Source organism: Syngnathoides biaculeatus, chromosome 3, assembly GCF_019802595.1.
Source record: "Syngnathoides biaculeatus isolate LvHL_M chromosome 3, ASM1980259v1, whole genome shotgun sequence".
NCBI classification, from domain to species: domain Eukaryota; kingdom Metazoa; phylum Chordata; class Actinopteri; order Syngnathiformes; family Syngnathidae; genus Syngnathoides; species Syngnathoides biaculeatus.
In genome coordinates this window covers 2,036,971-2,051,782 of record NC_084642.1, presented here as the reverse complement: position 1 = coordinate 2,051,782, position 14,812 = coordinate 2,036,971, and the positions used below count along the sequence as shown (strand labels likewise).

Sequence of the window (14,812 nt, the reverse complement as noted above, 5' to 3'; positions counted from 1 at the left end):
TTAATGCTCTTTTTGGGGCGCCCAGTCAGAAGACCATTACAATAGTCAAGTCTAACTGAGATAAAAGCTTGGATGGAAAAAAAAACATCGGTAAAAAAAATCATGGAGACACGGCAGTAAGACGCTAGCCCGGCGGTAAAAGTCACCTCCTCGGCATATATGATCCACCACTCTCACCCTTACCTTTTCCGCTCGAGTGCCCCCTTGCGGCCGTTAGAAAACAAATGCACAAATTAGCCGCATCACCGCATAAACCGCAGGGTTGAAAGCGTGTAAAAAATGTCGCAGCTTATAGGCAGGTAGGTCACAATTCATTCTGCTTGTGTGCTGGATTGTCTTACTAGTGAGGACAAAGAGCGTGAAGAACTGCTCAAACGGCTTCCGGGCATACCTTTGGCACGAGTCTTCCTCAGTTCTCGATCTTGAATGAAGCCGGCGAACATCTGAGACTGCCCTCATGTCTTCCCTCAAGCCATCTCTCAACCTCCTCACCGTTCCACAAAATTATTGACTCTCTCTGCACTCTGGACGTGTCCAAACCATCCATGTCGGCTCTATCAAACCTTGGCCGTCCCGCTGGTGAGCTCATTTCTAATCCTATTCCTCCAGATGAGGTGGGCTGGGGCATCTGATTTGGATGCCTCCTGGACGGCTCCCTGGTGAGGGTGCTCACTTACCCCCTACGCCCCACCCCCCACTTCTCTCACCTATCTTTGGCTAATCTTTCCAGCGCATGCCTCCACCTTAACTGCTCCTCCACTCCTCCCTGCCTTCACTGCAGACCACAATGTCATCTGTGCACATCAGGGTCCACGGGGATTCCAGTCTAACCTCTTCTGTCAACCTATCCATCACCACCGCACCACAAGAAGGGGCTCAGAGCTGATCCCCGATGCACTCCGACCTTGCCCTTAAACTCATCTGTCACGCCTACAGCACATCTCACTACTGTTCTGCCGCCCTCATTCACGTCCTTTAACTACTGTCACATACACCTCTACCACTGCAGACCTCCGAATGCAGTACCACAGTTCCTCTCTGGGACTCCGTGATTGGTTTTCTCTAGCTCTAGAAAGACACCATGTACTGCAGCTTCTTCTGAACTTCTCTGTCAACACCCTCAAGCCAAATAATGCATCTGGGGTAGTCTTTCTCGGCATGAAACCATACGATTGCTCACAAGTACTTCTCTCCTGAGTCTAGTTCATACTTTCCTTGTATGGCTCATCAACTTTATTCCTCTACGTTTCCCAAAGCACTTTCCACTTTACCTCGTTCCTAAAAATGGGGCCCATCACACTTTTCCTCCATTCCTCAGGCGTCTTCTCACCCACGAGCTTCCCGTTGAACAAACCTCCACAGCCACGTCTCCTGGATGCTTCCACATCTCCACGGGTATATCACTCAAATACGCATACGCGCTTGGAGTGTGACGCACCTAAACATGTCCAACTCCCAACGTGGCATTTTTCTCTCTGCCGACCGACAAACACTTGAATTAAAAGCTGTTGACTCACCGCACGGCTCGAGTTGAATGTCACCGTCTTTTTTTTTTTTTTTTTTTTAATACACGGGGTTCGCAACTCCCTGGATGAACATCATCTTTTCTCACAATGACAAAACAGTTTACTTCCTCTGTTGGAGTGTGAGGTGCCTAAACTTGTCCGACTTCCAACGTGTTGTCATTTTTCTCCTTATTAATTGATGACGAGTTCAAGAGTCACCACCTCATTTTCATGTTCTCCTCAATCTCCTCCCAAATCCAGAAGTGATGCAACACCGTCAGTTCGTCATTACAGTGGTGTACAAACCTGAATTTCACAGATCAGATTGGCGAGAGGCTCTTCCACAAATTCTTCTTCTTCTTTTCCTTTCGGCTTGTCCCGTTAGGGGTCGCCACAGCGTGTCATCTTTTACTATCTAAGCCTCTCTCGTGCATCTTCCTCTCTCAACACCCCAAGTGCCCTCATGTCTCCCCTCACAACATCCATCAATCTTCTCTCTCTCGCTCTTTCGCCTGGCACCTCCATCCTCAGACTCTCTGGTCTCCGGACATGTCCAAACCATCGAAGTCTGCTCTCTCGAGCCTTGTCTCTAAAACATCCAACCTTGGTTGTCCCTCTAATGAGCTCGTTTCTAATCCCATCCAACCGGTTCACACCAAGCGAGAACCTCAACATCTTCATTTGTGCTGCCTCCAGTTCTGCTTCCTGTTGTTTCACCGGAGATTCTTCCGTCACATAGAACACCAGACACCTTCCGCCAACTGTTCCACCCCGCCTGGACCCGTCTCTTCGCTTCCTTACCACACTCTCCGTTGCTCCCTATTGTTGACCCCAAGCATTTGAAGTCATCCACCTACCTGTTGAAAAACGCTGCTGAAAGGTTGGATTCCGGTACAAACAACAGAATACAATAATCCATGGGAGTTCATCTGAAATTTGGGGTGAATCGAAGTCTCTCAACTGCCTTCCGGAAAGCATTCAGACACGGAGAGGCAATTAAAACAGCCAACCACTCCCTTTAGAGCCAACCCCGCCTAGTTCATCTCGCTTGAAGATGTCCCCCTCTTGTGGCTACCACATGGATCCATTCATTCTGAGTTTGGGTTAGTTTCCCAACCACCGTATCAAGAGGTAACACACAAGTGTGTTCATCTTTTTACATATGATCATGTATTTTTATTCTACCACACAACAACAGACTGCTCTACAATTGAAAGAAAATACTGTAAAAGCCCAATATAAATCCTGAAATAGGAAGAAAACTGCAAGTTATTTTATATTATTAATAATACATCCGTCCAGGCGGTACAGTGGCACAGCTGTTAAGTGTTGGCCTCACAGTTCTGAGGTCCGGAGTTCAATCCCGAATCCAGCTGTGTGGAATTTGTGTGTTCACCCCGTGCCTGCGTGGGTTTTCTTCGGGCATTCCTGTTTCCTCCCACATCCCAACAACATGCAACATTTACGAACATTAATTACTCAAAATTGCGCCGAGGTGCGATTGTGAGTGCGACTGTTGTCTGTCTCCATCTGCCCTGTGATTGGCTGGACACCAGTTCAGGATGGGAGCCAATCCCAGCTGTCATTAGGCAGAATTTGAACCCACGTCCTCAGAACTGTGCGGCCAACACTTTGCAGATGTGTCACCTATGAATAATAACAATATAAATGAACAGTTGCATTTCTTTTCCTATGACATGATTCGTATTGGGCTTTTTTCAGCATTTTTACAGCAAGTTGCACGGCAGTCTGTCGTGTTGTAGAAAGAATACATGATCATCTGTAAATACACACTTGCATGTCACCTCCAAACACACACACACACACACATAAACCCACGTTACCTTCAAAGACTCAAGTGATGCTTGGTAAGTGTTCATATTTTCTATTCCCGCTAACGAGAGTCAATGAGCCGCTCGGGCATTCATGAGTCAGTCAGTCGCTTTGCATTCACCGCCAATCACCACACACTCAGGCAGCCTTCCACTACGTTTTTCCTCAAATAGAAGACAATAAAAGGTCACGCCAGACACCGTCATTTGGATATTTGATGACCAAACCATCCCGTTAAATATATTACGCTTGTGTGTGTGTGTGTGTTGTGCGGCTGAAGAGGTGATGAGCTTGTCATAACTTATTATGTCAGTGTGTGTGTGTGTGTGTGTGAGACAAGCTGATAAATGAACTTTCATAACTTGTGATGGATAGACAAGTTGATGGAAACCAATCAAATGCGCTGACAGCAGCAGCTTGCAACTAGTGGCTAGAAGCTAGCTGCTATTGTTACGCTACGAAAACCTGACGCTTGTAAAAATAAGCAAAGAATGTCACGACCGAGTCGAGAATCGTATACCGGCCACATCATTTTACCTTTAAGCCTCAACATGATCGGAAACGCATCAATTTTTGCAAGTGTGTGTAACGTGTGCGTTTACGTACGTACTACATACATACGTCCACTACAAAACATAGTTGGTTGTATAAAGTTCAGAGAAAATTGCCCCTAACACGAATTTGAACTACGGACACGAAGTTGGCTCGAGACGTCTGACGTAACAGGATGGGTAGAAAAAAAAAAAAAAATCAGGGAACCACGCCCCAAACGGAAACAGAAACAGAGAGTTGGCTTTTATAGTTCGAACCTGGGATTTGGGGCAAAAATCCTCTGCCGCATCCCCTGGAAAGTCGGAAAAATTTGGAGCATGGCATCAAAGTTTGATGAACATTTTGAGGATTCTCGAGAATTAAATAAAAAAATCATTGCGTAAATGCGTCCATCTCATGACAATAAACATTCTTCTTCTATCGTAAGAGGTCTAAAAAAAAAAAAAAAAAGTCCGAAATCGAGGAAGTCAATGACTTTGTTTTTCAGGTGACTTCTACGCTCAGAACTTGACCAACGGCAAGGAGGTCGTTGGCCCAAATGAGTCCCAATTGGAAGCATGTACCTGAAATGGATGGACGATGATCAATTACCAACATTTTTTACTTCAGACAAGTAATGTGGGCAGCGCATGAGCAAAGTTTGATCATTTTGAGGATTACTGCAATTTCCATCCATCCGTTTTCTTCACCGCTTATCCTCACGAGGGTCGCGGGGAGTGCTGGAGCCTATCCCAGCTGTCAACGGGCAGGAGGTTGCCAGCCGATCGCAGGGCACATTGAGACAAACATCCGCAGTCGCAATCACACCGACGGGGCAATTTAGAGTCTCCAATTAATGCAGATTTTTGGGATGTGGGCCAGAAGAGGAGTGCCCTGAGAAAAGCCACGCAGGCACAGTGGAGAACATGCAAACTCCACACAGGCGGTTCCGGGATTGAATCCAGGACCTCAGAACTGTGAGGCCAACACTTTTCCAGCTGATCCACCGTGTCGCCGCCTTGCAATTAAAAACAACAACAACAACAACAAAAAAAACACACACGTGGAGCATCCCTCACAAAATTGGGTGCACAAGTCAATCAGAAAAGGACATTAAAAAAAAAAAAACTCCCAATCACAGACGCCCCAAAGTCTTCTCATTGTAGTTGAAAACAGACATTTTGGCGAAATTATCGGGGTCAGACGTTGACAAACTCCTTGAAGAGAATTTGTCCAGACGAGCCCAATTTCATATTAGGTTTCCAAGACAGATTAATGAAGACGTTTTTTGCCGACGTCATGCAATGTGAGCGGAGCGTGACATCAGAATTTGATGAGCCTTTGGAGAATTCTGGACATTTTTGCTTTGCCCCTGACACCAGTTTCACGTAATAACACGAAACTGGGTGGGTAAAGCCGTCTTAACCGGATGGACGAAAAAGTCTCAAGAAGGTATGGCGGAAATTGAACAGCGTCGGGACACGGGCATTCGGTTTTGAAGCAGCCTCAATCGGAAACGGTCATACAGTACCAGACAAGTGGCTGAAGAAGAACTGACGAGCTTTTTTGCTTGCGCCATCTACTGTTAGGGACAGTGGCACACGTCTGACCGTCATTATTATTTAAAACCACAAGAAGTGGTAGCATTTTGGCGTGAAGACGTGATAAGCAAATACATTCCAAATAATAGCTCGCGTTGCATAAAAATGAGTCGGCAATTCTCTGCGGTAATGTGTGCTAAAGAACAATAAAATTCTCGTAGGATGGCAGGAAACAGTAATGAAGACAAATGTCCCGCCGTCGCTTTGAGCAGAGATGAGTGAAGCTCGTTAGTCTGTTTAGCGTTAGCATTAGCCGGTGACCACGTGTGATCAAACGTTAGCCCTTTGCGGTATATAATAACAATAACAAAGATCTAACAGACTTGCTATTCAAACCTTGGACTTTTATTTATTTTGCGTACAGTTTTGAACACCTTGAGCAGTATAGTGGCGGCGGCGCGGCCGCGCCATTATGCAGTGTTATTGTGCAATTCATCACCAATAATAGATTTGTTTATGCCGCCCGGGCCCCGCACCGCCTTCCTCGCGACTCGCCGTAATAGGTGGCGGATAATGACGCTAATGCTAGCCGGCTGCGCTAATAGATGTGCTGGGAGGGATAAAGGCGCCTTGATCAGTCGGTGCGCACCTCCATTGTCTTCAAAGCGCTCTTTAATGGAGGGGAGGCGTCCTGGGAAGCCAAAGGTGTGTGTGGATAAGCGAAAGTAAGCGCGCGCGCACACATGCTAGCTAGCACCCGCGGGTGTATTCCACGTCTGACACTCTCTGGTGTAAACGTGTTGAGTAAATCTGTGTTTTAGTCGTAATGTTCTCTCTTTAAACTCCTCACAGGCGCCACTGGAGACTACTGGAGTGTGTGTGTGTGCGCGCGTGCCTCGGGAAAAAGTACACACACATATTCTAAAAATGTACATATTCATATTAGAGAGAAAAATCCGCTTAATCCCCTGCTAGCTTTGGTGTTTTAATGACCTTGTACAGTAGAGTATGCACGCAGTTTGACAGAAATATTATTTAGCATACTGTGACATACAAGGAATGTTGGAATTCAACCAAAATGTTTGGGGGAAATTTTCATAATTAAAAAGGTGCAAGCGGCAACGAATGGGCCCTCGCACTCCCCTTTTCCACGGCGAAGCCTCAAAATGATCATCCGACTTTGACGCCGATGCCCTGGAACTGCCGCGAATGCCTGCTTCAAAACAGAATTGCTTAATTCCTGTCCAACTTTTTGCGGGTCCTGGTCTTGTGAGACAAGTCCACCCAATTGTGTCCACTGGTCCTGGATCAGTCCTGGAAATCATGGGGTTTGCACGTTTTCTCAGGGCACTCCGCTTTCGGCCCACATCCCATAAATCTGCATTAAATGGAGAGTCTAAATTGCCCCGTCGGTGAGATTGTGAGTGCAAGTTGTTGTCTGTTCCTATGTGCCCTGCGATTGGCTGGCAACCAGTCCAGGGTGTACCCCGCCTCCTGACCGATGACAGCTGGGATAGGCTCCAGCACTCCAACGACCCTTGTGAGGATAAGCGGTTCAGAAAATGGAGGGATGGAGTTCAGGGTGTATCCCGCCTTCTGCCTCGAGCCACCGATAGAGCAATTTTCTAGACACTTGACAAATGCGCGCAATATTCATTCACTATTCAGTCACACGTGGTGGTAAGGTCCAGTCCTTGTTGCCCTGGGGTAGTCTGGCGGGCATGTGGCTGCCATTCTGCGCCTACAGCCACTCCGACCACCGCCAATGTGGGTTAAGTGCCTTGCCCGATAACACCACACATGCTCAGGCAAGGCGATCAACGGGCGATCTTCCGGTTGCAGGGCGTAGACTTGCCCTCCGTTCCAGCCAACATCATGGATGCCGTCCGGTTTTGATTTCAGGGGTAGGTTTTTGCCACTAATCCACGCATCCTGTTTGTTAGCCATGTCCACAGAATTTCACCTCGGTATTTTCTTTACAGTGTAAGCATTCAACCCTGGCCCAGATTTGCCAAAAATGCTGCCTCCCGCAAAACAGGAAATGGCCTCCACACATACTGTACATGGCCTGCACATCATGAACGATCTACAACAGGGGTCACCAACGCGGTGCCCGCGGGCGAATGGTAGCCCGCGAGGACCACATAAGGCGCCCGCGAGGTATGTTCGAAAAATACCATAGGCCACAAATTGTTACCATTATTTGTGCCTTAAATTCTGAATTTGACTGGCTTACGTGAATTAAAATTTTAAAATACCTGTAATGTCATTTACTACAATAAATTAAAATGAAAATATTTGACTGGTCACGCAGCCCTTCATGCGATCGGTGCTCAGGAAGTCGCCCTCAGCCTCAAAAAGGTTGCCGAGCCCTGATCTAAAACATGTGCAATGTCACATGACCAAACCCGGGAAACAGGCTAGCAGACTTCCTATGTATGCTACTCTTAACAAGCATGACTACGGTTTTATGACATATGTATTATTTGAAGCCAAATTTACAACAACAACAAAAAAAATTGTCTTTACGGGCGGTGTCGGACAAAAGTTAAATACATGCATATCATTTAATTATCTCAATATTGTATGATATATGTCAACACGAATGACACGTAAGTGTGAGCTATAAAAAGACAGTTTGGGCTCCAGCAGGATCAGCCAAAATTATGCTAGCGAAACAAATTTTTCAGATTTTTCTCCTACCTTTGATGGAAGAATCCCCCAAATCAAAATGATTTCCCCCAATAAACGTGAAAAGTTATGATGATGAACAAACAACACAAGCTACTTATGGTACAGACTGCGTTTCTCACCCCCCCCCCCCACCCGTTCGATTTACGACGCAATTGCTCCCCCGTCATAAGAGCAAATCAGTTACAGGTTACACGTTCCTGTCATCTTGCATTATCATCTGCTTAACCACATTTCATTTTAGTTTGTTACTTTGTGTTGTGTTTTAGTGCATATTGTTGTTTTTTTTTATGTCTTGGGGTGCGATGTTGTACAATTCGCATTCAAGGCATCAATATATATAGTCAAGATATAGATATGCGCTCCCCGCCCATCTGCGCCGCTTCGCTGTTTAGCTGGGCTAATTTGAATATATTTTTGGGTCAACGGTGCGGCCGCCAGAGACGGCACGAGCGGCGAGCCTTTGACGAACAATTTAATTTTTAATATTCCATTTCATTTAAATGGGCCACCGCTGGAGCGCTTGGATCAACACCAAACACAGGAGGGAGAGGGGAGCAGAGGGGGTGGGCGCAAGTTGGGGGGGGGCGCAAGGGGGAGAAGCGGAATCTTATTATTGTTATTGTGCTGAATTTGACTTCTCATTCTGCTGAAAACCGTCATTTCACATCAGCTTCATAATCAATACATTTGATTACACGACACTGTGAGATTTGTCCGTGACAATTTTATGTAAATTTGACCAAAACAGATTTTTTTTTTTATCCTAGGACTAGTATGTTAGAGTGATGAGTTCATAGTGGTAGCGTGCTGCTAGCATACAGTATATGATAATTTGGTGAGCGTCCAGTACGAAAAAAAACTTGCTAAGTTTTAAAAGCCACTTTTCCCATGGACCCATAGCTATAAAAAACTCATGTTACTCGGCAGCTTTTGTCGTCTTCTTTGGCTATCCTGCCAGAAGACACGCCTAGATAAGACCCGGACGTCTGCATTGCACATTCCTTTGTAATAAATCCGTTTGCCGTGAACTTTTTCTAATCATTGGTCATATCTTCCTCGTTTCGTGAACACGCGTCGGGTCCACCCGTGAACTGCATCATCATTTCTCACAATTATGACACTTTCTACTGCTTACCACCCACTTTCAAATTGTTGCTCCAGCAGTAATTATTTTCGCATACTTTATATATGATAACGTTAAAAAAAAAAAAAACGTTCAAACATTGCCACCTATAAAGCTAAATCAAAGACGGCCGGCCATGTGACGGCTCCAGACTAATATTTCTACTGCAGTATCTCCTGTGACTCGACATGCAAGGTTTTGACATACGAGCCGTCACTTGGTCGAATTTTTGCTGTTTTGCGATCTTGACATTGGAGCACTGTAAAGTAGCAGAAAACCAAATTCAACTCACTAAAGCACCACTGTAACAAACGGTGACCATTTCGTCAAAAAATGAGAGGTTTCACGCCGCTTAAGGTCACTGCCGGTTGAAGTTTATGGTCGAACTAGGCACAAAATAAAAGAATTTACACGCAAGTGCAGCTTTGCCTTCGGAAACCCGCTAGCTTAATGCTAACAAATGTCGGCCAAACGAATGGAAAACCCCATTGATATGCTAACTGTTAGCATTAAAACTTGGGAGTTTTTGCACCGGCTATTTGAACTCATACGGTGAAACAAAAATACATAGAGAAAGATATGGCATTACTCACAGGTATATCATCTCCATTCTCGAAAAAAAAAAAAAAAAAGACATTATACCGCAACTTAATGGGCAGGAAGTCTACTCTTCTTCGTTTGTCTGCATGACTGCAATATGCAGTAGCGCCTTCTGTGGCCAAGGCGGGAACACCAGATGCCACAGAATCGACATTGAATCATGAGTCACAAACTGTTCGATGATTCACATTCTATTGAATTATTGTAATATTCTGTGGTTTGTGGGGGGCGGCACGGAGGCGCAGGTGGTTTGAGCGTTGGCTTCACACTTCTGAGGACTTTGATTCAAATCCCATCCCCACCTGCGTGAAGTTTGCATCTTCTCCCCATGCCTGCGTAGCTTTTCTCCGGGTGAGCACTCCGCTTTCCTCCCACATCCCTGAAAACATGCATGAGTTGCAGATTCTACATGACACGTAGGTGTGATTGTGAGCGAGTCTGTCTCGATGTGCCCTGCGATGGCTGGCGACCAGTCAAGGGTGCAGCCCGCCGCCTGCCCGATGATGGCTGGGATAGGCTCCACCACTCCCGTGACCCTTGTGAGGATAAGCAGCTCAGATTGATGGATGCTTTGTGGGGTACAGTATTTTCCCGCAACAGTTGTCAGGATAATCGGCTTGGATAAGTGGACAGTGTCGCTATTTTATGGAAGTAAATAAGTGGGACCAAGATTTGAATTTGAAATATAAAGTGATCACATTTTCAATAGTTGGATTTCAGTATAACTTTTCAACGTTAACAATTCGCTGATCAAAAATAAGTGTCTGTGCCACAAGCAGGGGTTACCTCAGGTCAAAACCGAACACCCAACCAATCACAAATTTGCTTTCTTCGTCACGTGACGTCACATTCTGTCACCAACCTCCGGTACGGGGGGAGACACAATTGACCCCTCCGTACAGGGCACTTAACCACGCCTCCTGAAGTGACGTCACTCCACGTGCGCTGACGTAGGACAAACAGTAAAAATGGCAAATATAATACATTGTTAGACGTGCAGACGCCAGGCTTCTGATTTCATTCAAATCAACGATATATTATAGATTCTAAATACAATACATTCTGAACTGAGAGAGACGCCATGCTTCTGATTTCATTCAATCGTTCACACGTAGCAACGTTATGCTAGCGGAGAACGTCTCATTCATTTATACGAGACGCGTATTAAAAATCAAATTTAGGGCATATCTTCGTGCAACCACAGTCTGGTTAAGATTCGGCCGCGAGCCAGCAAGAAAGCGACACGTTTGTGCAGTCCGATCATCGCTAAATATCGCTCAACAAAGAATAAGTGTGTCAATCGTTCACAAGTAGCAGTGTTATGCTAGCGAAGAACTTTGAATTCATTTATCCAAGACATGTATTGAAAATCAAATATAGGGCATACCTTGGTGCAAACATATGTGTTCCGGTTGATATTAGATGGATTTAGTTGGTGATGCGGTCTTTGACCCATCGAAGGCATTTTTCGTACTGGGTCTTCGGTTTTGGAAAGGGTACGAATGGAACTCCACCAACTAGCCTTTCGGGATACCTGTCGTCACTATTACAAAGTCCACCTCTTTACCATATTTTTTGTTAAATAACCCAAATACGCGATAAAACGCTAACTAAACCTATACTGGACCATGCAATGTTGTCTGAGAAAATGGCGGGAGCAAAAACGGGCTTTGGTTTATGCAGATCTCTGGCCTCCGATTGGTCAGTGACGCGGATTGCGCAATATCCACGGAGGGGTCAGTTGCAGGACTTCGAGGCAGAGCCATAATGTTCAACGTGATTTATTCCAGAAACTGGGCCATACACGGTGTTGCAGATAAGCAGCTCAGAAATTAGATTGATGGATGCTTTGTGGGGTGCAGTATTTTACAGTTTCACGCCATTATCCAAGCCGCTTATCCTGACGAGTGCTCCGGGAAAGCTGTAGCCTATCCCAGCGAGCTTCGGGCGAAAGGCGGACTACACCCTGTACTGGTCACCAGTCAGTCTCCGGGGACATATCGACGCCATCACCGAGCGGGAATCGATCCCGCGCTGCGTGCGTCCCACTACACCATCAGTGGACTCTATTTTACAGTGTGTGGCATTTTCATCCTTTTCAAAGTGAAAAAAAAAAAACGCTTTGAGACACGAGTGAGAACAAATTTGAACTTGTATCTCAAGGAGCTACTGTATTTGCACGGCGTATTGATTGATGTATTGATTGCGATCGTTAAATTCACGGTGGACGGGTGAATTCCGGGCAATGTAGTGAGCGTCGGCGACACGCGTGACCCTCTAAATCTCATCCCGCAAACACACACAAGTCCATGTCTTAGCTTGACAAGTCGCGCTACATGAGGAGCTTAGATCCACAAACATAAATATCTAATGAGAGTCGTCTCAAGTGTGCCAAGGGACACATTAGTGTGCGTGTGTGTGTGGTGTGTGTGTGTGTGTGTGTTACACATGTGCGTGCAGCTGCAAGTTGCCTGTGCCCCCCCCCCCCCCGCCCCCCCCCTTGCTAATATGCCCCCCAGCCTTGCCTTAACATCCAACATGTCAGCACACCAGGGAGTGTGTGTGCGGCGTGCAAGTCAGCATGATGTCGCGCACTAGGAAATGACATCATAGCAGGGGTTAAACAGCCAAGGTTTACCTTGATTTATAATCCTCAACCCCCCCCCCGTCCCCCCCTCTCCCCCCGTCCCTTTTCCTCACCTCGTGGGGGAAGGTGGGGGGTGGGGTTACCTGCCATTTCCGACTTTTTTTTTTTTTTTTTTTTTTGCTGTTGTTGTTTGACTGACATTTCAAATTCACCCCCCCCCATCTAAATGTCATCTCTGAAAAGTGAGTTAATTTAAATTTGTGCGTTGAACAGTTATAGAGAATGATCAAAAGTATTTGGACACGCCCTTGAGGGATTTCAGTACAACCCGTTTGATCTTTAATTTTTATTAAAAAATATATATATATTTTTCAAGTTGCTGTCGATGTTGACGATAACAAAGAGTCCCTGACGACGTCGTGGCGCACTCGCCTGACGTTGGTGCGGGCAACATGGGTTGAGTGACAGCGTCGATATTTTATGGACGAAAGTATGTGGCACGAGGATTTAAATTTGAAATGTAAATTGATCACATTTTCAATAATTGCATTTCAGTGTAACTCTTCAATGTTAATTCTACAATTCGCCATCTCTGCCACCAGGCAGGGTTACTTCAGGTCAGAACCGAACCACCCGGCCAATCGCAGTTATGCTTTCTTCGTCACATTCTGTCACGAAACCTCCGGTACGGCGGCAGACACAATTGCAGGACTTCGAGGCAGAGCCATAATGTTCAATGTGATTTATTCCGGAAACTGGGTCATACACGGTGTCGCAGATAAGCAGCTCAGAAATGAGATTGATGGATGCTTTGTGGGGTACAGTATTTTACAGTGTCACGCCATTATCCAAGCCGCTTATCCTGACGAGCGCTGCGGGAAAGCTAGAGCCGATCCCACCTAGCTTCGGGAGAAAGGCGGACTACACCCTGAACTGGTCGCCAGAGATATCGACACTATCACTGGGCGGGACGTAAATAAGTGGCACCAGGATTTGAATTTGAAATATAAAGTGATCACAATTTCAATAGTTGTATTTCAGTGTAACTTTTCAATGTTAACGATTCAACCGGCTACAATTCGCCGTCTCTGTCAGCAGGCAGGGTTACTTCAGGTCAGAACCGAACACCCAGCCAATCGCAGTTTCGCTTTCTTAGTCACGTGACGTCACATTCTGTCTGCGGAGTGTCCCACAGGCAGTGACTGCGACTCACTAAAGCAAGGCAACGAACTGGCAAATGCCAGTGACAAAAACTCCAACTTACATGCCTGTCTATTTCCAGTCCGAACGTGAGACAGCCGTGACCGGTGAGAAGTGTCACCGCCCAGAGCAGTGGCCCGGCCACGCCCCTCTCGGCAGTGGCCAACCCTTGCTCAAATCTTGAAGGTTCCATGGGGTTCTTCAATGGACCTGGAGTTTCAGTTCTTTCCATCTCCATCGGGTTTGAGTCAGGTGATTGGCTGGCCCATTCTACCGCCTTTATTTGATTTAATTTTTGAAATCATTTGCTTTGTTTTCTTTCTTTCTTCTTGAAGCTCTCCACAGATGGTCCCTGGTCTCTTGGACGACCCTTCTGATTATTCTTTGCGATCCTCTGTCAGAAATGCTGCGAGGATCAGCTGACGGACGCAAACGTACGGTGCTACCAAGAGGCTGGATTTCCGTTTTGATTCTTGATTTGCACGAGATCTACGCTAACAATGGTTTGTTGCCGTGTGGATTCGGCCTGCTTATTATGGGATGTGCTTTTGACACAGGGCAAGTTGGTACTCCAGTTAAACACAAACATGGCCGCCCGTCTGCTCTTTCCTTCATCCTCCCTTTGTACTTGCCGTCTGTCCTTATCACCTCGCCACTTTTCATTTTTTGTGTGCGTGCTAATTAGACGTCCTCTTCAAATTTGACTCGCGAGGAGCCTCTTCAATGCGTCCTTTGTCCGACTCGGGTGTGTATGTGTGTCACAAAATACAGTCGGAGAATTCCAGACCGTTTTATGGGCGACGTGACGAATTTGGACTTGAGCTTGAGCAGTTTGCCTTCGGGCGATGAAATGAAAACACACACACATACTTTCAACTTCTCACTCGCAGATCATTTTCAGGCATTCAATGGAAATATTTGGAGGTTTTTTGGTCATTTTACTCCTTCACTGTCGGCCATTTTAGAGCAGTTTTTGATTCGATTTTTCAATACACGGAATATTGTACGGCATTCCTTGACAATGCGGCACGGTGGAGCGGCTGGAAAGCGTTGGCCCCGCAGTTCTAAGGTCCCGGGTTCAATCCCGGACCCAGCGAGCTCGACTTTGCGGTGAAAAGGTCCATCCCGAACGGCTCTTCCTCCAATTTTCCGTCGGTACCTTGACCCACCGCTGCCCCAAATGGGGCAGTTACGGTAC

At 46.2% G+C, this 14,812-nt stretch overlaps 1 protein-coding gene across 5 annotated transcripts in view; it reads right to left on the bottom strand.

Annotated features, from left to right (window-relative positions):
* The window catches only part of znf536 (zinc finger protein 536), a 402,786-nt gene that overhangs the window by 353,154 nt on the left and 34,820 nt on the right, over positions 1 to 14,812 (bottom strand). The window contains exon 2 of one of the 5 annotated variants that reach the window (XM_061813494.1): positions 9,821 to 10,206. The exons of the other annotated variants lie outside the window; for them this stretch is intronic. The gene's annotated coding sequence lies outside the window, so the exon portion shown is untranslated. The remainder of the gene's footprint in view (positions 1 to 9,820; positions 10,207 to 14,812) is intronic. 5 annotated transcript variants of the gene reach the window in all.